Source organism: Lonchura striata, chromosome 5 (assembly GCF_050655825.1).
Source record: "Lonchura striata isolate lonStrDom1 chromosome 5, ASM5065582v1, whole genome shotgun sequence".
Lineage (NCBI taxonomy): Eukaryota > Metazoa > Chordata > Aves > Passeriformes > Estrildidae > Lonchura > Lonchura striata.
Window position 1 is genome coordinate 51,638,965 of NC_140707.1, and position 21,866 is coordinate 51,660,830.

General features: G+C 40.7%; 1 long non-coding RNA gene across 1 annotated transcript in view; it reads right to left on the reverse strand.

The window, feature by feature from the left end:
• Positions 1–21,667, reverse strand: part of LOC146767371 (uncharacterized) — a 36,621-nt gene extending 14,954 nt beyond the window's left edge. Inside the window, exons 1-2 of the long non-coding RNA XR_014956064.1 lie at positions 14,482–21,667; positions 140–208 (exon numbers count right to left, since the gene is read on the reverse strand). This is a non-coding gene — a long non-coding RNA (uncharacterized LOC146767371). The remainder of the gene's footprint in view (positions 1–139; positions 209–14,481) is intronic.
• Between the last annotated feature and the right edge of the window lie 199 nt (positions 21,668–21,866).

Genomic DNA, 21,866 nt, shown 5'->3' on the forward strand with positions numbered 1-21,866 from the left:
TTTTCTCTGTCTTACACAGCTTTGCAAATCATTAATATTTTCATTAATTGTAAGGTGCTTACACTTATGCCATAATAGTAAAAGGAAAATTAAATCTTAAGCTAATAAAATAGCATTTTTTTTTAAATTTTAAATTTACCTATTGATGGCTCTTCATAGACATCATACTGAGAATTGTAGAGAGACGTGTTCTGCTTTGCTAAATCACCTTTCAGCAAAACACAAACAAGTTATTACTGTAGCAACTGAATCAGTTAATAGTTTTATTACTGAGCAAAATCCTTGCCTCAAAGTCAATTGAAATCTCACTTTAAGGATCTGGAGAACTAGCAGGTTTTGCTTTTTCCATTAAAATTTAAGGTTAATGATTTTACGAGATTTTTTTTTTATGGATACATGGTCACAGCATTTGAATATTAAAAGCTGCTCTTTGATCTCCTGAAAGCCATCCTACTATCTTTACAAGCTTTTGCCATGTTTCATGCAGATTTAAAATTTTCAGAGGACTGCTAAAACTATGCCCTATTTTGAAGCATACAGCAAAAGCATGCCTAGAGTGAAATAGATATTCCCAGCAGTCTGAACACTTCTTTGAATGAACTGCCTTTACAGGGAATAAAAGTCTTGAGTTTTTTCTCCAACCAGCCTGTCTCTTGTGCACTTGTGTGCTCTACAGAACTCAGCCTTTCATAATCAAAGGTCTGTGTAACACTGGCAGCAGAGCTGGTACTTAGTTTCCATTTTGCATCTCTGACAAATACAAATTTACATAATAGTCTTTCATTTCTATAAAACATTGTTATTCGTGACAAGCATATTTCCAGTCTTCACCACAGAACAAAACCTTGTGTTTTCGTTGTTCCAGTACTTCCACCTCTCATTGTACAAAAAATTATGCCTTAATTAGTTTTGCTATTGCTAGCTAGAAAGTGAAAAAAGACAATTTTCATCAGATGCATTAACTCAATGACAGATTAAATTCACCTGGGAATTCAAAAAGAAATAAACTAATATTCCTGTTTCCAGTCACATCTAAGAGCCAAAGAGAAGAGAGTGGCATCTACCACTACCAAAATATGGCAAACTAAGGCTTAGCCCTTCCATTCCTTCTATTCCCCTATATATTCCAACACTATTTTCATCTGTTGATGACGTTCCTTCTTTCATATAAAATTTTCTGTCCTCCAGTATGTCACTGTTAATTCTACTCTTCAGGAAATGTCCAAATACTAATAAAATGTCTAAAAATAAAATTCAATAAAATAAAAATTAAATTAAAAATAATTAAATAAATTAAAATAAAAAATTTAATATTTTTTTAAGTTTGTGAATGTGCTGAACATATTTCACACACTTTAATAAAATTTTAATATTTTATTGCCAACTTTTAATAAATTATAGTTTTTATCCAAAATCCAGCTTGTCAAATTAAAACAAAACAAAAAAAACTTTTAAACCCCACAAACAAACCAAAAAACCCACCAACCCCCCCATTTCTTAGTGCCTAAGAAATGTGCCGCCCAGAAAAATAACCTGACCAGTCTAGATAAATCTGTATAATAGTTTTACAAATGTATATGAACAGAATACAGGAAGGCCCCATCCATGACATACAGACCCTATATGTGTCAGCTGAAGTACCTTGCCTCATCCTCCAGGCTTGTTTAGATTCCATTACCTGCCAGAAATCATTGAGGAACTGAGGCAGATTTATCCGTGTGCCTGGATTACTCAGTGCATATGTTGAAAATATCAAGTTGAAGCAAGACAAACATCACAACTCATATTTACAAGGACACTTTCTTTTTTTTTTTTTTAATAAAGCTGTTGTCAATAATAAAATCAAGCTCTTAATTTCAATAACAGATAACTATATGCAATACATTCCCTTCAGAAAGCTCACAAAAATGCATTAACTGGTAGTTTCCAGACTGGAGCAACAGCTGGGAGGCCAACATAAGCCATTCCATCAGAAGAAGAAAATTGTACTGAGACTACAAGGGCTACCAGGGGTTCAGAAAGTTTCAAGTGGTCCCTTGTCTCAGCTGGTATTGAACCTGTAGCTGCTTTCTGCAGAGAGGAGCCACTACTGCCTCAGTCCCAAAGTGAGTCAGGCATCCCACTGTTGATCCTGATGTTTGCTGGATGCCTGGTGGCCTTCAACAAATTTGTCTGTCTCACATGCTAATATACTTGGACACATGCTTGTGGATTCAACAGCATTACTGACTCTAGAGCTAATGAGGTTTTGAGAGACTTTCAGACATGATGCACGCTCTTTTGTCCTCTTTGATTCACTCTCTTCTGGTGTCCCTTTCTACCCCCATACATAAATACCTGTGGAATACTTCACACCCACACAGAAGAGATCTTTACAACATACACACAGGAGATCTGACACTCCTGGGAAAAAGCAGAGCTGTTGGGAGTACCATGTGAACTGTACTCCTATGTGCAGTGGCTCAAGAAGTGATGTCAACAGGCCTGTGAAAGTCAGAGTAAAAGCTATAAATGTACTTGTTTACAGTGAATATAATTATTATTTTTAAAAACCACTAAGAATTATAAAGGTGAAACAAACGTGAAGCTATTCAAGTGGGTTTTTTTTTAACTTAGCATATTGTTTAAATAATAGATTAAAACCAAGTTCAAAATCACCTGCCTTGATCAATCACCAAGAGATCATAGTCTGTTTTTTCACCAGAATCAGCTTTGTAGCTTATACCTCAGCACTGGAAAAAACAATTGCTTGACTTTCTTCCATGGGAAAGAAATATAAAAGGAAACTGAAAAAAATCAGATTAATTTATGCAGAATCAGAAATGCCACTGTTTGTGTCATATGCTCCTTTGTCATATGACCATTTAGCCAGCAAGTTGTTAGTCCTCCATCATGGTGAGCATCCAGCATCAAAGGAGAGTAGTGCTGTGTTAGCCTCCACTTACTGGTACAGATCTCAAACCATGCCCAATCCCTTATCCTCATTTTGCAAAGAAGAAACTGATACACTAAGAAAAGTTTCTTGATGGCAGAACCAGGATACATCTGCTACTGTTTTTTTTTCTGGAAAAATACAATTTGTTTTTCTTTTTTCTTTAGTATGGAGGACTAGAAAGTTGAGCCTGCATATTTCTCAGATCTTCTTTGACAATAAACCTATTAATCTTCCCAGATTTCCTTATTTTCTTCAGTATTGCCCTCTCTGTAACTTCTCACAAACCAATTCCTGGCCACAAGTGGTCAGAAGTGATAGAAACCTTAGTACCAGTCATTTCAATTAACAATTCCTTCTTTGGCTTCAGACCTGTCACTTATAATCTCACTATTTTCTCTTAATCCACTGCTTCCCATTATGAAAACAGTCACAACTGTAATGACAATAGTTTTGAAAATAAAATGGACTTACAGTGTAGTTCATAAAGGAATAAAAACCTGCAGAAGTCAATTAATAGGAGTCCCATGGCCCCTATTCACAAGACTACACCAAACTTTTCTCACAGAAGAGAAAATAAACAAAATCAAGCAAACCTGAAGATAAATTCCACCTTAGTGAACTGTCTCCCAACATTTGATAGCTCATCCCTGTCCTTTGTTAACCAGTTTTATTCAAATTAAACAATCCACTGAATAATCCATATACTATAGTCTTGATCCATATAGAATAGTCTTGATCTGGAACCTACATACAATTACTTCCTTATCTGTGATTTGTAACACATATAAGGTTGCTTCCATTCTCCAGCCAAAAATAATGCCATTTTGTTATAAATGTCTTGCCAAGAAGCTCCATTTCTGCTTTGTTGGACCATTCCACATTAAACTCAGTATTTCCAACGAGGTCTTTCAATCGTCTTGTTCACAACCACACAGTTCCATGGAATCATGGAATGGTTTTGGTTTGATGGGACCTCAAAATCATCTAATCCACCCTCCCTGCCATGGGCAGAGAATCTTCCACTAGAAAGCTTTTTCAAAACCAACAAAAGTGCACTGAAAAGGCAAGTGCATTTCAAGTTTTATATTAGGAACCCATGCTACTCTCAGCATTTGCCTGCCTTTATGGAGGAGTGAGGCAGCCACAAGCATAGATCAGCATCCATTCAAGCACTTCCAATGACTTTTTCATTGTCTTCTCCATTAGTACCAAGTGTTGTGTACATAGGCAGGCCCTACATATCCATAGAGAAAGCTGAGACCTGGTACAAGGGAAGCTGGTTAGAGGTGCTTAAACCAGTGGGTACTAGAGATGCTCAGGTCAGAGTTTACCCAAGGGTTACCAGGCTGAGTTCTACTTGGTGGGAAACATGGGATTATTCCTGGGAGCAATTGTACTGACTCACAACACATGTGGAGCCTAGTCTAAACTCAAACCTAGCCTTGAGTACTGCAAGCACTAGTCTCTAATAGCTGGCCCCTTTACCCAGCCTGGGTGACAGGAAGAGAGCAAGAAAGCCTACCTGCAGAGCAGCTGCCTGCTGGCAGCTGGAACAGCAGCACTGCTTCTGGATTCCTCCTGCCTGAGCAACTCCGCGTGTTGGCAGAGCTCCCGGTACAGCTGCTAGCTGCAGGCTTCCACAGATCAGGTGCACTATGTTCTCTCTCTGTAGCTGATAGCCACTAATGCCTGAAGTCACATTGGTCTTAAAAACAAAGACTGTCCAAAGTTGCAATATTCAAACACAGTCCTTTCCCAAAACCAGAATCTCTTAGCATGAGGCTTATCCCAGAGCCAACTGCATTGCATCAGCTTCCAGGAAGAAGTACTTTGAAAGGTTTTGACCTTCCTTATCCATTTGGAGACAAAAGTGTTTCAATCATATCATCCAACACCTAAACAGGAACAGATTCTCACTCCCAAGTTTGAGAACCAGAAATAACGTCTTAAAATAGCAAGTAGCAATCTTTGTGACAGTGAAAAATTCACTTGGAAAGCATCAAAGTGTGTGGTGACATCAAACAGTTTGGAGAAGCTGGTTCTTTGAGATCTAGCTGTGGCTCAGTTAGATGGGTCCTCGAAGCAGCTCTTGATTCCCCCCACACAAGAGATTAAAATATCAAATAGGTGCTCTCAGAAAGGGCACTAATTCAGTTTCTGCTGTTATTCTGTACAGATCTCATGCAAAACTCTCTGCCCTCCAGGTATACAGTAATATGAGCTCACTCATGATGTGACCTGGCAAAAAGGACAATTAAATTGTTGAAAATAAAACTATTTTAAGAGTTGAGGGAAATCCTCACACAGCCTTAATATTGTTCACACATATTTCTACATGCAACACATAACTAAATAATTTATATAACTGAATTCACACTTTCACTGAATCATCTATGCAGTGAATAGTGATCAATTCACTCTTTGTAACAAAATTAATCTGACACTGCTCTCAACCATGCAAAAATAACAAAGCAGGAGTTGTGAATTTCTCTGTTAACTGAAAATCAAACAAATTCAGTAGAAACACATTGCTACTGTCTAACCAATAAAAATGTTATATATCTTAGAAGAACACTCATTCGATTTCCTACTCATACTTGGCAATTGTTAGCTAACTGTGAAATTCCTCAGAAGATCATGAAACATGGGCTGGATAAATGGGTTGTAAGGTGGAGTGAAAACTTCCTGCACTGTCAAGGGGTTCAAAGGGTTGTGATCAATGGCCCAAAACCCAGCTGGAGGCCAGTCACTAATAGTGTACATCAGGGGTTGATACTGGGGCCAGTAGTATTTTACATCTTCATTTATGGGCTGGATAAAGGGACAGGGTTCACCCTTTGCAATTCTGCAGATGACACAAAATTGGGAGGAGTGGTTGATACACCAGAGATTTGTGCTACCATCAGAAGGACCCTGGTCAATAGGTCATGAAAATTAACAGAGCAAAATACCAAAACCTGCATCAAGGGTGAAATAACCCCACACACGAGTGCAAGATGGGGCTGACTAGCTGGAAAGACACTCCGAAGAAAAGGATCTAGGGATACTGGTTGAACATGAGCCAGCAATGTGCCCTTGTGGCAAAGAAGGCAAATAGCCTCCAGGACTGGATGAGCATTGCCAGCAGCTTGAGGAAGGTGTTCCTTCCATTCTGCTTAGCACTGGTGAGATCCTACTGGGAGTGCTGCATCCAGGACTGAGCTTCCCAGAACAAGAGACATGAACGTAGTGTAGCAAGCCCAGCACGAGAGTCACAAGGATTATTTAGGGTCTGAAGCACCTATCATACGAGGAGAGGTTGAGAGAGGTGAGATTGTTTAACCTGGAGAAAAGAAGATACAAGGAGAATCTTGCAAATGTGCAAAAATACCTATTCAGAAAGAAGAAAGAAGACAGAACCAGATTCTTCTCAGTGGCATCCAGTGACAGGACAGGAGGCAATAAGCACATAGTGAAACACAGGAAGCTCCATTTAAACATAAGAAATGTTCAGTATGATGGTGAGCAAACATTCAAACACACTATTTCAACATAACTTTAATCAATGGCTATGGATTCCATGCATTTGTGTGCTCTGGCTGACACTTCCTCATATATTTTTACATGCATTTTATATAAACATTCAGCAATGTTCCAGATTCAACCTTTTAAGCCATCACAACCTTGTACTCCCAGTGTGTCAGAATATGAAACATCCAAATAACACTCACATCTAGCTAAGTTTGTCAGCTCTGAACTCACTGCACTCTTGAAAGTTATTCAGAAACAGAAAGAAGTAGATACTATAATAAAAGGATTTTTATACCAGACTGTAGTTTGTAAATTGGGTAGAAATATCTCTTCAGCTACTTTGGCATGTTATTTTACCCCCTTAAATCTAAAAAAAACACATAGTTTTCACTAACTGATCTTTAAATTTTTCATCTTCACTTTTCACATTTCCAGCAAACACAGCACTATACTAAGTAAAAACACAGAAAACTCAAACCACCTACAAGTTAAGTGTCTCCTCAAGCTGATATCACAGGTCTTTTTGCTAATCACTTATTCAAGTCACATATCCTCAGCACCTATCTTTGTGAGATCATTTTTTATTAACAGTGGACTCAATTCAGTATTTGTGTTTTTTCAGTCCACAGAATATAAAAACTCCAGCAATACAGTGGGGAAGGTGAATAAAAACAGACAGTATATCTTTACTTGTCACAGATTCAATCTACCCTCTGGGTAAACTTTTCATACCTGGAAAAGCCAGATGGAAAGACTATGGCCATGTTAATGGAAATAAAGCAGCAAAATGTCTAGTGACTACAAAGAAAATGTTAATTGAGATGAGTCTTGAAATGAAACATTTCTCTTCTTTGGCTACACCTTTGGCTAGCTTTCAGCTGACCTACAAGGTATTTTGCAAAGCTGACCCAACAGAGAGAACAGAGATAGAAGAAACAAGAACTGTTCTGGGTCAGACCAAAGGCCAGTCTAGCCTGATAACTTGTCTCCAACACTACCTCACATCACTGAATGTGCAATCCCAGAGCAGAATCAACTCTGAAACAGTCAGCCTGAATAGAGGCATGTAAAGAACTCATCTTGCTGTCCTGCTACTGTGAACAGAAACCAAAGATGGATACCTAGGGAAAGGCATAAAAATAAGGTAGTTCTGCATCCTGTGCATATGAGAGAAACCTGCTCTATAACTTTAAAAGTAACCAACTGTGGAAGAAGATAATCCAGTGAGGCTGTATTACATTATGATTTTTAAGGCATTAACTTCAAAGACAAGCATTGATGTATTTAAAACAAATCAAAAAACAGCACCAATACCCTCTCCCATTCCAGATCCCATTATGATCATAAGCCAAGTAGAACATTGTGATAAATGTGTTGTGCTCATGCACCTGTGAGGAGTTCCTAGCCCACAGTGGAAACTGGAAATCTGTCAGCAAGAAGACAAGTCAGCCCCAGTGGCCTTCTGTGATGAAGGCAACATCAGTGGACAAGGAAAGAGCTATGGTTGTTATCTGGACATTTGTAAGGCCTCTGACACAGTCCTTCACAACACCCATCTCTCTAAATTGGAGATAGGTGGATTTGATGGATGGACTGTTTGGCAGATGAGGAATTGGCTGAAGTAGACAATGGCTCAATGTCCAGATGGAGATCAGTGACAAGTGGTGTCCCTCAGATGACTGGGATGAGCACTGTTTTTATCTTTATCAATGACATAGACAGTGGCACTGAGTGCACCTTCAGCAAGTTTGAGTGCAAGAACCAAGCTGAGTGGTACAGGTGACGTGTCAGGGGGACAGACTGCTATCCAGAGGGACCTGGACAAGCTCAAGAAGTAGGTCCATGGAAACGTCATGAAACCTAGTGCAAGGTGATGAACCTGAGCTGAGGCAACCCCCCATCAATACAGACTGGGGGATGAAGGAATTGAGAGCAGCTGAGAAGGAAAAGGAATTGAGGGTGCTAGAGGCTGAGAGGCTGCACATGAACTGACAGCATTCACTTGCAGTTCAGAAAGCCAAAACATATCCCAGGCTGCATCAAAGGCAGTGTGGGCAGCAGGCTAAGGGGGTGACTTTTCCCCTCTGCTCCACTCCATTGAGATCACACCTGGAACACTGAAACCACTCTGGGGTCTGCAGCACAGGAAGGAACTAGTCCTGTTGGAGTGGGTCCAGAAAAGGGGCACAAAAATGATCGGAAGGATGAAATACCTCTCCTGTGAGGAAAGGGTGAGAGCTGGGGCTCTTCAGCCTGGAGGAGAGAAGGCTCTAAGACCTTATTGTGGCCTTCCAGTAGTTACAGGTGGTATATAAGAAAGATAGGGACAGACATTTTAGACCTGCTACTAAAGGACAAGTGATAATGCTTTTAAATTAAAAGAGGGTAAATTTAGAATAGATATAAGGAAGAATTTTTTATGATGAAGGATGTGAAACATAAAACACAGGTTACCCACAGAAGTGGTAGATGCCCTGTTCGTGGAAACATTCAAGGTCAAGCTGGATGCAGTTCTGAGCATCTGTTCTAGCTGGTGTCCATGCTCATTGCAAGGGTGTGGACAATATGACCTTTTAAGGACCATTCCAACACAAACTATTCTATGACTCTATGTTGCAAGTGTTCTTTACAGTTTGAGAGCCATCTAATGGTACATGATTGCTCAGGACACACTGGTGAGCTTTGCAGTGATGAGAACGAGTTTCTGCTTCAGACTTCTGTGGCTCTTTGTACATTGGATGCCTCTGAAGCATACCTGGAACTCCAGCATTCTGAAGCTGCACTCCCCTGTACCAGGGCAAGAAACTTGCAAGAGTTGAGAGTGTTCTTCCTTGGGCACCTGCCTGGAAAACAGCCTTCAAGAGATCAGGTGGCTGCTGCATGACATTCCAGGAAATGTTGTTCCCCTTTTGAAACATCTTCTCTACCACAGGAATCACATTAACAATATTGAGATGCTTGTCTGTTCCTTAAAAACCAAGCTTTCCCAGAACAAAGACAACAAAATAAAAGTACTAAAAGCTAAGAATACCCAAACCCAAAACCCACCACCACTAAGGAATTATTAACCTATTATCTCTGTCAGTGGTACATAAATAAAAATGAGGGATTTTATTAATACTGTCTATGCTATATGAAAGGTTCTCAAGGAGCAGTGTATTTTCTGCACATGGAAATCCACTGAAAGTACTGGATTTTTCCATTTTCATGGAAATCAAAAATGTCTTTGTGTTGTGTTACTTCATACAACCAGAATCCTAGAAATGCTGTATCTAAAAGATTAATAAACGTGATAACTTTCAGAATTAAAAATATTTGATAGTTATTTTATTGGGTTTTTTATTTTGCTAACATTTATAAATATAAAAATGCAATTATTTTTTAACAGTGACTACAAAATTAGTACTATGGTATTGAAAGTCTAGGGATTGAAGGCTTCTCAAAATTTCTACTATGCACAAGGTACCAACACCCAGCAACATAACTGTGTCACAGCGCAAGCAAAATTGAATGACTACTGCAAGTGCAGAGCTTCTGGCAGGAGAATTACACAGCAGAGGGAGCAATTGCCCCTCATCACAGAAGCAACTGAGTCACTTTTATTCCTTACAGCATTAGAATTGCTGTAGCTGCAAATTATTCTGAGTTTGTACACCAACATAGTAACTCTTATTAGATGAAACATGAAAACTGAAAAAAAAAATACAAACTAATCCTGCAAGATCAAAAATCCTCTGAGTACAGCTGAGTACAAGAACTCTGCATTGACTTTGATAGGCATTGGTAAAACATTCAAGAGAAAAAGCAGCTGGTCTCTCTCTGTTCAGGAAAAGAGAGAGATAATTGCTAGTGTGAAATAGTGAGAGTTTGTGAAAAGGAAAATTATCATTCATTATAGTAACTATGCTGAGTCTACAGTTGATAGTGACAGTTTTGTATTCTAAAATATAAGAAGGTGTTTTGAGAACAAAAGATGTGAGATCAGGGGTAAACCAACTGTGTATGTGTTTATTCTTCGCTAGTTTTCTGTGAGAGCTTATTCTGATACGTAGTCATTTCTTAGTTTGACCTACAAAGCTTCCAGAACACCATTTGGTGCAAAGGCTGAACAAGGTTACATTCCTGGCAGGGAGAATGTAGCAGCAAGAGACATGGGAGATTAATCTGGGGTGCATTATTCCTATTAAGAAACAGGAAGACATTCCAATTCAGAATGCATTTAGAAAATGTGCTGCAGGTTTCACAGCATTGTGTTTACAGAACCTCACAGAGAAGATGTGTCCCATGCCTTACACAATTAGGGTCACTGCAATGCAAGACATTGTAGCTCACACTGTTCACACATGAATACGGCAAAACCAGCAATAAGATGAGAGCAGGTGGACACATTCAGTGATTTGTATTAATATCTAACAGCAGTACTTGCTCTCATTCCATTCTTTAAATCTTTACCTTTCTAAAAAATAAAAAATACAGCAAATTACTATTTGCAGTCTTCTGCCTACCAGACTAGTCATAGTTAGACCAATTGTTAGTCTTGGCTATCTTTTCTTCTGCACCCTTTGATTCCTACTAATATAATAAAAATTTAACATTTCAGCCTTCCCTTTGCTATTCAATCAAATCAGTTACAGGGTCTAAGACTGAGAAATGGATCTTTCCTCAGCATGGGTTCCCAAGAAGAGCAACTCAGTCATCAGTGAAAGAAATAACTCATTGATTTATTAAAATTGATTTATTAAAAAAATGTTAGTTATTTTCAATAAACCAAGGCATCTTAATATACAATAAACTACCAGGAGTCAAGAATTATAACATGTAAGAACCAGTTTTATCATAACCACACCACTGGAAGGTAACTTTCACCCTTTCCAAGGACCAGTGAACTGACACCACCAACTTCCTCCAAAGGTCCACTTCTCAGGATAGAGGCCATCAGTGTCCTGGATAAAATCCCTGCAAGTGCCTCCAAGTTTGGCTTCTACCTGTATCTGCCCTGCAGCTGACTACACGCTCACCGTGGGTATCCCGTCACATACAGCAAGGGTACTAACCACCAAGAAGTAGAAGTTACTTCACTTGTGTAGCACAGAGACCAGCAGGAATCACAACAGAAAGTACAAATGGGTGTCTACCCAGCACTGTAACCCAAATGACCAGAAACTCTACAAGCAACTAGTGAGGATCCAGCCCTCTGTAACAGTTGGTTTTAGGCCAAGAAAAAGCTGAACATCCGTAGGGATGGCTGTGAATTGGCCAGTCTCCACCTACAAAGAGAGAAAGCTGCTGCCATTCATCCCACAAGTGTTCTTGGAATTTGCTTGCTACAGCTTAAAAAAAGGTCAGATAGAAGGTGCTCAAAAAAGAGCTATGCTGTGATCACTCTGGCTGTTTTAACTGGGCAGCCAGCTCTGCCTTGTGACAGACAGCTGAGAAATGTCTACCAAGAGACTGAATTGTATCCGCATTTAAGCACTCGTGTTTCATGCGAGCACATAAATTGTACAGCAGGAATTTAGGGGATGGAGCAGCTGCATTATGAGGAGAGATTTCTCTCCTTAATTGAAGACATGCAGACTGAGGGGGATACAGCTGAGAACTGCAGAATCATGAAGGTAGTTGAGAAAGTGAGAGCAGAATGTTAGTCACCAAACTTTGTAATACTACAAGTATGGGCACTCATTCAAACTGCATGCAAGATAGGTTTCAAACAAACAAGCAAAAAAATTATTTTGCAAACACAACTGTAGTGAAATTTTGGTGATGTGGGACTAGGAGACCAACAATATAAAAAGCAGGCTACAAAAAGATACGTTTTTTTATGGACAGCCATTCCAAACCAAGTAAGGTAATGGCCACTGGTGTACCTGCCAGAGGTTTTAATCCAGTGACTGTGGATGCGGATGCTGAGGAAGAATGAGGGGAATGCACAAATGAATGGCCAGGATCATGTCCTAGGTCTATGTAGTATTGCCTGCTGTCCAAGGCAAAGATACCTGTCCAGGTGGGCCTTAGGTTTGACAAAATAAGGTATTTCTTACATTTTTATGCATAAAGCCATGACTGGAGAAAGTCATTGCCACTTTAGGCCTAAGAACCCAGACTCACTGCAGGAGACGCATCTGGTGTGGCTTCCCCTGTCTGACCACATGTACTTTAAAAACCTGTGCAGAAGTTATAATGCAATAGGCATACATATTGAAGAACTGCTTCTGCCCCAAAGAGCATTGAAGCTAAACTCAGAATTGGTTTTGTTATATCCTGGTAGCTATAACTACTGAAGTTTTGCAAAAATTTCCTTGCTGTTTTTCCTTACATGCAGCTCCTGTTCATAATACTCCCTGCTCCAGAGGAACTCAGTGATGGCACTAGGCTTTGTCCCGTTGCAGTATGAATTTCTCACCTAAACTTCCAACCAAACAAGTAAGCTCAATTTACAGCTTCATAAAGGTGGTATCTAATAATGGCATGCCCATCCCACTCTCACAATATGAGAGCAGAGACTTTTAAAGAAAAAATCTGTCATTTGCTAGCACTCAAACACATGCTGGCTTCCTCTGAGCACAACAGATTTCACCTGCTTCCTTCCTTTTCCTTTCAGATCCCACAGCTGTGACGGATATGTTACTAACACACACAGCACATGTGCCACGTCCTTTTTTCTTCCTCTCTTCATTTCTACACCCCTGAAATACTGAGAGGAAATTGAGCTGGCCAGAGTTATCTGGATGTATGCAAGGCCCAGTCAGAGTCGTGACACCAGATAGATTGACAATAGCTACTGCTCCTCTTATATATTAAATGCTACCTCTTTTCCCAGAATTTTCCATAACATATGCAGTGGGCACTAGTCTAAACATGACTAAACAACTTGCCCAGCTTCATACTAAAGATGGGTGGGTGGATTTCTGAATATGCTTGTGACTTTCCAGAAAGCCATAAGAAAGATGGATAAAATTTTAGTGAAGCCCACTCCTTTCTCAAGTTTGAGGAAAAATCTGTTTCCATTTTCTCTGAAGCCTGCAAGGCAAGTAGGAAGGCACAACATTTTCACCATTGAAATCTAAAAAAAATATGACCATACACTAGCTCATTTCTCAGCATTCCAAATATAACCAGAAAGCATAGTATTGTATAACACAAGGAGACAAGCACTGCCCTGCAGTGATAGATATTTTATCTAGCTCCCATTTCAATGGCAACTGGCCAGCTGGAATTTGTTCATAAGTATTTATTTGATAGCAAGAGTTACACTGGTCCACTTGCCTAGAAAAGAAATAATTGGAAATTACAAGAGGAAATAATTTATTAAAGCCATCTGTTTCCTCCACCAGGCATCATACAGGTATAATCCACTCTACCCTTAGACAGAATTGATTTGACAAGGTTGTCTGAGATAGCAGAGAGCTGAACTAGAATCCTTCCCAGTGGAAGTGAACAGTGGACAGTGTCAACTCTTCTAAAGCTGGGACAATTAGGTTCTCAGCAGTACAAAACAGTAGATCTTTACCAAGATCAGTTTCTCACAACTGTACTATTAATGAGATCGACTCTCTCCAATGGCCTAAAATAAATTCAATAATCAGAAAACTGTATGATCCTAAAGTAATTCTGGCCGTAGAAAAGGAAAGTCAAGTAAAAATATTCCTAAAACCAAACAAGTAATGAAATGGGAGAGAGACATGAGAAGACACTAGAATGGGTTGAAAGTAACCGGGCCCTGGCACCAGACATCAAAGTCTTTCCTTGGCATCAGACATCATTCGGGAAAGTTGTAGCTAACAGAGGCAGACAGTAGAAGCTGCATTTATTGGAAATGTTGTCTAAATTTCAGGTTTTATAGATTCTAAGTTAATCCCGTTCTATTTTTAGGAATTGCTTTACTTTTCATTGTCCTGCAGGGAAAACACTCGATCCTACACATTTTCACTGCTAACCACTAGATGTCACTCAACCCATTTCTGTCTCATGCCCACCACCACGGTAAATTACTCCCGAGGGAAATAAAACATCCAAAAAAAAAGCTAAATAATCACTACGGAGAAATACAGAACATGTCACATAGGGCACGAAGTTTTCTCAAACACAGCTCCTTTGTGAGCCTGAAGTAGCTTTCAAATACGCACAGGTCAAGGTGTTTTGAAGCTGAGACAAATTCAGCATTACTTTCAGCTGGAGAGGATAAAAAGATCAACTCCATAGTTACAGGCACAGACTTATTAACTGTTCCATTTATTTCCAATTCAAATAGCATCAAAGTGAACAACTTGGGTGGAAAGAATCACATCTTAAGCCTCTGCAAAGCCGACTATATTCCCAAAGTATGAGCCTTGATCCCTGCAGTATACTGCTAATCATGGAACCTTAAAATGTTTTGAGCTGGAAGGGACATTAGAGATCATCCAGTTCCAGTCTCCTGCCATGGGCAGGGACACGTTCCACTAGAACAGGCTGCTCAGAGCTCCTTCCAACCTGGCCTTCCTTGAACACTCCTGTGAATGGGGCAGCCACAAGTGCTCTGCTCCAGTGCCTCACTATTTTCATAATAAAGAATTTCTTCCTAATATCTAAACCTACCTTCTTCTTTCAGTTTGAAGCCATTCCTCCTTGTCCTGTAACTACATGCCCATGTCAAAAGTCCCTCTTCAAGCTTCCTTATAGTCTTTAGGTACCAGAAGGCTGCTAGAAGTTCTCCCCAGAGCCTTCCTTTTCCCAGGCTAAATAGCCCCAACTCCCTCTGCCTGCTTTCATAGGAGAGGTGTTACAGCCCTCTGATCACCTTCATGGCCCTTCTTATGTTGGGACCCCAGAGCTGGATGCAGCACTCCTGGGGTCTCACCATTTCACCAGAGCAGACCAGAGGGACAAAGTCACTATATATAGGTATATATCACATCTCTATGATGCCAACAAGATTACAACGCCACAGGCACCTACATATCTCTAGTTCCTCTTGTTTATTCCCCATACTGAATGCAATTACATAGATGCATTTCAGTTGGGCACCCCATCCCAATGAAGCCAACTACCTGCCATCTCTCTCCACATACCTTTTAAGATATTCCCTTGGAAAAGGTACCTTTTTTGTTTACAACCAGTTTAAAAAATGAATTCAGCTCTTTGTACTGTACCTTAACTTTCATGAAACCCCAGCCTTACCTGCAAAACCTGCAATGATAAATTCTCTCCCCTGTATAAACAGATGTCCCTGTGTGGCATCAAGAACATTCCATATGATGCCTAAAAAATTGTAATGCAAAACTGAATGTGAAAGTGTAATTACTAGATTAGCAGGTTTCAGCAAACCAGGGAACATATGAGAAGACTGTGAAACAGTAACAGGGAAAGGAAAGGAGAGGAAATCAAGTACCAGGGGATTAACACTGACAAAAACAATGTGTCATTTGTTAGTAGTGATAGACCCTTTTAAATGAAAATTTTTTATTCATATTACTCTAATACATTCCTCAATGTATTAGAATATTAACAAATTCCTATATTCTTTTCAGTTTATAACATAACAGAGCAGATCAGTATAGTTCTACTGATCTATGAATTTCTACTCTAACATAAATAAAGCTTTTCCAACAGTGAAAATAAACTCTTTCTTTAGCACAGCTAATCCTTTTGTAATCAGTCCTCTCCAGTCCCCCAAACCTACCACACTATAGGAATTAACCTACTTTCAAAAAAATATTGAAGTCTTTCCACATGCACAGAATTTTCATTCACTTACAATTTATGTAGCCTAGAAACCAAAATAAAGAAGGTTAGCTTGCTGCTTAGGAGAACACTCACATTATGCCCCTGGTCTGCCCCTGTCTTCCTGCAGGATCGTGGACAAGCCATGCAGGACATGTTTACAGCAGAGAACAATGCAGAGAACAATGCAGAGTGCTGTGAGCTGCAGATGCCCAAGCCAGGAAATACACACAGCACAGCACTGCTGAACCTGTACAAACCAGTCACTACTGGTACATTAAGGCATCATTGCATGGAGGTGGTTGCCTGGCTCATGAGATCAGTGATCACACAGCCTACACAGGTGTCTCTTCACCAACAGTAAAAGCACTTGCTGGTTCTTCATCTCTTTTCTCCATTTGAAGAGTGAGAAGAGTAGCCCTTCCATGTTTTGCAGAGATGCTGTAAGCATACAAGCAAGAAAACTAGGGAAGTGCAGACAGAACTTAGTACCAGAGAGGAGGGAATGCATGCAGAACTCTAAAACCCATACAGCACTTGAAGGTTACTTTCCTGCAATAATTTTATCTTAGGCATCAGGGGAAAATGTTTTTTTTTAACCTATTACTACTAAATTCTAAGGTTAGAACTGGAGACACTAAGGACCAAACTGTGAAAAGTGATCAGGATCAATTTGATTTGGAAAATGATAAAAAATATCAGCACCAATTCCAGAACATACTGACAATCTGCACCGTTAACGACAAGACAGACAGAAGTTCAAACTGCCTGCATGAGACTTGGCACGGGGAATTAAACCTAAGGCTCCACGTAAGTTCCTGACCTGGCGTATAGGAGTGGTGTCTTTTGCATGTACAACTGAACGTTCACTGTAACCTCTATAAGAAAGGATCACATGCTAGACCAAACTCAGCACACTTGTTTGGAGGTGAGGAACACTACATTTAGATTTCTATTTCACACAAAGAATTGTTGGGATTTGAAAGCAGTTCTTTCAAAAATAAAAAAATATCCTGTCTGTTGGTGTATTCATTATTCTGTTTCCAGGTAAATATTTCAGAAGTGTCTGTTCTGTACCAGTATAGAACAGGAAAAATGTTTTATGGGATAGGAGCCTGTTTCCCCTCCAAGTCTAGAAAATAATATCAGATAGACAGAAAGGAAATTAAGAATTTTATTAAAAATTCCACCTTTATTCAAAAGCTCACTGGAGAAGTTAATGGACTTCAAAACAGGTACAATTTTTTGCAATTTGTGTTCCACAGTCCCTTCAGAAAAAAAGCCCTTTTCCTTCCCAGCTAAGTACAGTGCTTTATACCTGTTATATTTATAGCCATATTCCTTTCAGTGAAGTTTGATGTGAAATCATATCAGTCTGTGGTCTTTCTTGTAAACCCACTTTCCATACTCAAAGCTGGGGTGACTACGAGAGATCTGGAGAAGACTTTTTACAGTTCATGTAGTAACAGAATAAGGGGAATGGTTTCAAACTGATAAGGGGTAGGTTTAGATTAGATATTAGGGAAAAAATCTTTACTGTGAGAGTGGTGAGACACTGAAACAGACTGCCCAGAGATGGAGGCCCCATCCCTGGAAATGCTCAAGACCAGGCTGGATGGGTCTCTGAACAACCTGATCTAGTGGAAGGCATCCCTGTCCATGGCAGAGGAGTTGAACCAAATGATCTTTAAGGTCCCTTCCAATCCAAACCATTCTATGATTCTATGACAAATACAGAAACCTCATAAATATTTATTTTAAAGCTTGATTGGATCTAAGTCTCCTCTCTCTTAGGTGTGATCTACGCATGAAAAGAAATCAGAATGACTGCACCTGAAGAGAAAAATGTGTGGAGTCACTATATCAGTCTCTGTTGAAGTCATTCTTAGCTACCAACAAAACAGGGCTATTCTGGCACTGCTGTGCCAGTTGATCTCCCAGACAGATGAAACATTTCATGTGCTGTTATCTGCATAGGTAGTCCTGATTGGAGCCAAAACAAGAATAAATTTAGGGGCAAAGGTAGTATTCCTGCTCAGGGCAAAGGTTTACTGCAGCACATGCAAACAGCTCAGCAGCACAGTGATCTCAGCACTGCTCGTAAAGACATTAGTGTGAATAGGCAAAAGGGAGTACTGCGAGTTGGAGAAAACTAAACACGGGAAGAAAACACACAAATAAACAACATGTAAACAATGAGTTTCAACCCTCTATCTTTATCTGAAAAGTTAAAAAAAAAGGAAGGGAAAGGAAGGGGAGGAAGGCGAAGGAAATAGTCTCAATGCTAAGTACTCTGGGAAACAAATTCAGAAATATGCTGATTTGCCACATGAGGTTTTTCACAGAGCTCTTTCAGGAACACAGAAAGGGGAATCCAGTCTGAAACAGTTACAGAAAAAAGAAGTTAGTGCCACAGAGAACTGTAGATCACAAAGAGTTAGGCCAGATTGGATAAAGACAGGACAACCCCTACTCGTGCTCTAAGCAACATTCAGAATTACATAGAATCATATAGTTTGGGAAAAAACCCTTAAGATCATTGTGAAGTTCCAGTTCACACTAAGAAAATGTAACTAAACACTGGCCTAAAATTGCCATTAAGAAGAAATCCTTGCTAAGTTTTAATTGGTCTTATGCAAGATCACAAAGACTGTATGTGAAGACCAAAAAAAAAAAAAAACCACAAAGTAACACCATAAGAACAAATGATTGTCAGGAGTAATAAGAAATAGGTATTTATAAAAATCTAGAAGACATTACAAAACAAAGGGAACACTGTCATTCACTATCTATGCGTTCCATGTTCGCAGAAACTAATTTCAGATCCTCTCTAATAGAGATAAAACTCTCACCTCACAGAAAAACAGAGGAAAGAATATATTTCTCAAGTGGTCTGTATACCACTTGCATACTTTTATCAAATGTTTTATATCTTAAAAATAACTTATATATTCCAATAATTCATGCCTTTATTGCAATCCTTTATCAATGTTATTTATTTTTTCACTAACAGCAAAACTTTACTGTCTTAACAAAGTTTCACCCATTTAAACCATTCTCAGATGAGATACACACAGAGCATTGGCACAGTCTTCCTCTACAGAGCACAGGTAAATGAACAATTTATGTTGTTATTAAGCAGAAATTGCATGCTTTCTGATCCCTCATCGTCCTAGCCAGTGTGCTGCCAGAAATGAAAGGCAGTGTTTAATGTGCATTACACACTCTGCACTGCAGACAGCAGCACCCCATGGCACGGCAGCACAAGCTGTGCAGAAGGGGAAGTGAAGTCTCTGTCCTCTGCTGTCACCTCAGTTGTGTCCAGTTCCCATTGCAGGGACTGGCTCACTTGGCATGGCTCTGCTCTATCCTTTTTCAGCTATGCAAAGCTAAGTGCCAAGGTACTACCTTAAAATACAGATCCCCTGCTACAGACCAATTATTTGAGTGATGGTCAGAAGGGAGGGATGCTGCCTAATAATTATCCAATACAAACTGAAACAAAAATCCCTTGATAAGCTCATTTTGAGATCTGCTTTGATTTTGAGATACTTATCAGCTACATTTCCTCCAGCTGAGATGTGAGAATATATTTTAAGACATGAAACATACAAGAATTGTATTTCACTTCTACTACGACTATTTTTACTTTTAGGAAAGAATAGTTATTAAGGTGCCAAAAATGCCAAATAATCTTTACAAAATCTCTGGCTTTTGTAACCCTGACTTTAGCAAGTCAGGGTTATGAGAGTTTCCCTCTAACAGGTAGAAAAGCTGAGGTACAGAAGGTAATATGATTTACCAGCCCTGAATTAGTGCTGGAGCTCAGAATCAAACTAAGCATCCTTGCCTCTGTAGACAGCTGTGCCTAATTTCAGCCAGGGGAGGCAATACAGCTCTAAAAGAAGCATTTAAAGTCTTTGCACCCTGTCCTTTCTGCAGTGCTGTTACTAGAAATATACCTGCCCCTGAAGCAAAATGCCAATGATGTCCCCCAAGAGGCTGGTGCTATTGCATGACTAGCACATTCCCAGCCCCGTGTCTCTAGAGGGACTGAGGACCACTGGGGCACAAGGGACTGAGGACATGGGAGGTTATGAACTGTTCTTGCAAAATGTGTCCATTCAGGGGCTGTACAGTGATTCCTGTCACAGGCTTTGCTGTCTCTTTAGATATAAGGATATAAGGAGTCAATTTCAAGAACCATCAATTGCTCAAAAGTAAAACGCAAAGGCAATAAAAAAAATAAAGACCTTACAGAGAAGATACATCTGCAATGCTAAAGGTCTCCATTCAAAAAAAAATCTTTATTCAGTGATTTATGTGTTTAAATATTACAGAAGTTAATGTAGGCTGTATGAAGTGATGCTGGTGATTTGTTTGGAAGGCAGAAGCAGGGAAACACATTTAGCTTAATTTTCTCAAAATAAAAAAAATCAACCTTTCAGCATTTTGGGCAATGTTGATTTCAACAAAAAACTGGGTTCAAATATTTTGCCTTCAGAAATTATCTCATGTGAGCAACAGCCTACGCAGCACTACAGAAGAAGTGGAATTTCTCTCTGAAATCCTCTACCCAGCTCCGTAAATGCTATAGCCGGTTCTCAGGGTACATCAAATTCCATGGCAACCGGCATGAATTTCCCAACACTGATGCTGAACCGCGGCCTTTTGTTTGGAGTGCTAAATGCAAGTATTTTGAGATGCCTTTCAGAGGGTTCCTCAGCAGCTGACCCAGTAATCTGTACACATTTCTTGTACTCGGTGCTTAAATTACAGAATGTTTTTATGTTAGAGCTTTCAACATGGATTATACACCACAGGGTGGTGAGAAAACACAGCCTGTAGTCCTGTCTAGGGCGAGACAGAGCCTGGCTCGTATAGATGAGGACACAACCATTGCAGCAGGTACACACTGGAGAATAGGCTCATAGGCTCACAGATCTCCTGCAGCGTGCAGAGAACCTCCCATGAGAGTTCACACTTCTCTCACAAGAGAGCTGAAGCAAAACCAGACGATGAAGCAGAGCAAAACACTCGGTCTTCCACTTGTGGTGCATCTCCAGACCTCAGGTACGGTGTATTTTGCTTCTTCCCAGGCAGAAGAGCCCTGGTGGGCCCCTCCCTTGAGGGGGACTGGCTCATATGTAGCATACCCCTAGACAAGCGGCAGGGTTCCACAACAACCCATCCTTCACCACTGCTTCGTGCTACAGGAGCATCCGAATACGCTCTCCACCCCCCACTGCTTCCTACCTGGAAAGCTCATCCCAGCTCTTCCGTTCCTCAAAGCTATGTCAACACGGACACCTGCCCCTGGCTCCCGGCACTGCTTCATCGCCTGCGGGGCCGCCCTGAGCCCGGCCCTGCCCTCACACCCCGCAGCCCCAGCGCAGACCCCGCGGGCAGCGCCGCCGCTGCTGCCCCTCACGGCGACCCTTCGGCAGCCGCTCCGCCGCCCGCCCCAGCCCCCGAGCCCGCTCCCGCCCTCCTGCCCCGCCCCTTATCGCCCGGCCGCAGCCGCCTCCCGTATCGCCCTGATCTGTCTTATCACCCGCGGGCAGCGCCACCGCCGCTCGCCCGGCCGCGCCCTGCCAGCGGCAGCGCGGCTCCGGCACGGCGGTGGGCGCGCACCGAGCCCGGGGCGGGGCGGGGCGGAGGGGAGCGGTGCCCGGCCCCGCCCCGCCCCGCGCGGGGCTTTGTTCCCCCGCATGCAGCC